Genomic DNA, 3,295 nt, shown 5'->3' with positions numbered 1-3,295 from the left:
CTCAGCTCGAATCTCTTCACCAAGCGACTGATTTTCTCATGCACCGTGACTGTTAATCTACATCATCAGGAAGAGGCAGTTACGGATTCTGGAACATAATATGGAGAAGAGACGGAATAGAAAAGTTGGTAACATCTGGGGTGATAGAAGGAAAGAGAGCTAGAGGAAGACAAAGAATGACATATCTAAATAACCTAAGAATGGCCAAATGTGATTTAAAATGGAACACAGATTTCATGCACACCGCAGAGGACCGTGATTAGTGGAGACAGCTGACCAGCAACGTGCTCAAGAGAACAAGCCACGATGGATGATGATCTTATCAGAGACAACGTTTGTTAACGGCAAGGTACATGTTTTACACCTGAGTACGGTGAGAGAATGTGAATAAAGAGCATTTTCCAATTCCTATACTATGCGCGGAGCATGGCTCGAACCGAGGACCTTCCGATCCGAAAGCGAGTGTCATACCACTAGGCCGCACATCCCACCCTGTCTATTATATCACTTTGGCTTAATATTGTGATGTCAAACACATTTCTGTGTAATCGGCAAAAATCTTGTATCCAAGTGAAAACCACAATTTGGGGGGGGGGGGGTTGTGACATCATCCTTTTACTTTTCTGGTTTCAAAATCCTTGGAAGTGTGTGTGTAACCAGTCATTTGAAGGACTAATAATGAATGTGTTTCATATTGAACCAAAAGGTGCCATAACGGTTTAGCAGGATGTGAATGCACTACAATGGACAATGGATTCAAACCCTTGGTCAGCAAAACAATAAACAAGGTGAAATGTAAGAATTGTATCATGTAGCGTCGGTATTCTTTGGTTGTAGGATAATAAATGAACCGTTAGCGTGACGTTGATCTGTGTGTAGAGAGTCCATAGGGTGTAATAGGAATGATACGGGTAGGTCAGCGTATGAGAGATGGGTACTTTGTATCAAGCAATTCCGTTTAATGAGCACGTTGTTTACCATAGATGCACACTCAGACACATAAAAACAAGAGACATACATCGGTCTCACAGAATGCACATTTAAAACCAGATCTTATCTACCCAACTCATGATTCAAAAACATACATAAACATTTTACTACACAAAGTGAATATATCTGGAACATAAATGAAAGCAACACACAGCATAATATTACATGGGAAACTATCTCAACAGCACAATCATACTCAACATCTTCCAATTTATCCAATCCGTGCCTAGAAGAAATTTTTTACATCATTACTCAACCAAATATGACCACACTGAACTTACATCCGCATGCAGACACAAAAATATACACTGCAACTTCAAACCACAATAAAAATCTCGACACCAAACATCATAGGAAGTATGAAACGACACACAATCATAAACAATAATAACAATTATGCACTTCCTGTATATTGCCCTAATGGTATGAAACACTACTGTAGAGGTGAATATTTTGCATATCATTTCAGGTGGAAGTGATGAATCTACACGGAGTCTTGAGGAAAGAGTCCGTCAACTTGAGGTTACAAGTGAGTTTCTTCCGTAATTCTAAATGTTTATTTAGTTGACAATGTTAAAATCTTAATTATTCAAAATTTTTATTTTGTATAATTATAGTCATATATAGTCAAATATTTGTTTTCTATACATTTAAAAAATCTTAATCATTTAAAATGTTTGTTTTATATAAAATTAAATGTAAAAACAATATTCATTATTTAGTCGACAATGTTAAAATTGTAATCATTTTAATTGTTTGTTTTGCATACAATGTTAAAATCTTAGTCAGTATTAATGTTCGTTTTGCATTCATTGTTAAAATAATAATCAATCCTAATGGTTGTTTACTCGACAGTGTTAAAATTTCAATCATTCAAATGTTTGTTTTGTATATAATGTTAAAACTATATTCTTTCTAACTGTTTGTTTAGCCGGCAGTGTTAAAATTAAATTCATTCTGAATTTTTGTTTAGTCGACAATGTTGAATTATATTTATACTAAATGTTTGTTTTGTTGCCAAAGTTTAATGATAACCATCCTAAATTTTTGAATAGTCGACAATGTTAAAATTATAATACTTCTAAATGTTTGTTAAGTTGAAAATATTAAAATTATAATTATTCTAAATGTTTGTTTAGTTGAACACGGTGAAATCAATCTCTCTCATGTGTCTTAGCGGTTTTATCCTTTTAATTTATTTCTAAAAATGCGATTTATGTTTTCCTCATGCAATACAATGCTAGTTATCTTTTTAATTCTCCTTTCAATAAATCGATTATAGAAACGTATAGATTCTCGGTGTTTGTTATCTGGAATTCTCTCCAAAGCAAATTAAGACGGCCCAAGTAATTCTATCCATTTATTTTAAAAAAATTATATAGCGCTATAACCAATAAATGTGCTCAAAGGGCTTTACATAGGGTCTTTGACAATCAGCAACACGTTGAGCGAGACCTGACGTCTGTTAGGCGATATTACACTTTTCCGACAGAGAAAACGCTGCTGACGGCCAGGTACTCATTTTCACACGAGTACGCTGAGAGAATGTTAGTAAAGAGTCTTTTCAAAGTCCTCAACTATGTGCCGATCGAGGCTCGAATCAGGGACTTTCCGATCCGAAAGCGAGTGTCATACCACAAGACCACATAGCCAAAATTAGACGCCAATGTCACTCTTTTACTTTTGTTATTAATAAAATTATTCGGGCATAGGTTGAGAAGGATGATATAAGCGAACTGAGTCTTTTGTAAGATGATGCATTAAATAAGAAGAAAAAGAAGAAGAAGAAGAAGAAGAAGAAGAAGAAGAAGAAGAAGAAGAAGAAGAAGAAGAAGAAGAAGAAGAAGAAGAAGAAGAAGAAGAAGAAGAAGAAGAAGAAGAAGAAGAAGAAGAAGAAGAAGAAGAAGAAGAAGAAGAAGAAGAAGAAGAAGAAGAAGAAGATATCAGTATAAAACAGAGAGGACATAAGAAATATTTAGTCCTCGATATGTTTTTTAAATAATGTATTTATGTTTTCATTGTTTTTTGCTGTTGGCTGAAGAAGGGTTTTCGTCTTGAAATGTTCTGGGTTTGGTATCTTGTTCTTTTTTGAAACTGTTATATTCATTTTTGTTTTGTTTTTTTTATAGTCCACAGCTTCTAGCGGCTTAGAATCACTTAATCCAGGAAAATCCTGGAGCTTCCGGGATTTCCAAATGGATCTTTGGAGTGGTGTACAAGAAAGTTGTGATGTACTTTAAAAGGGTTCAACAATCGTGACATCACTTCCCTAGTAACTTTGTGACAATTTAGATTAATGGCGGAC

Source organism: Berghia stephanieae, chromosome 15 (assembly GCF_034508935.2).
Source record: "Berghia stephanieae isolate SIO BIC M18660-M18661 chromosome 15, UCSD_Bste_1.3, whole genome shotgun sequence".
Classification (NCBI taxonomy): Eukaryota; Metazoa; Mollusca; class Gastropoda; order Nudibranchia; family Aeolidiidae; genus Berghia; species Berghia stephanieae.
The sequence above is the reverse complement of the archived record's forward strand: the minus strand, read 5'-3'. Positions refer to the sequence as shown.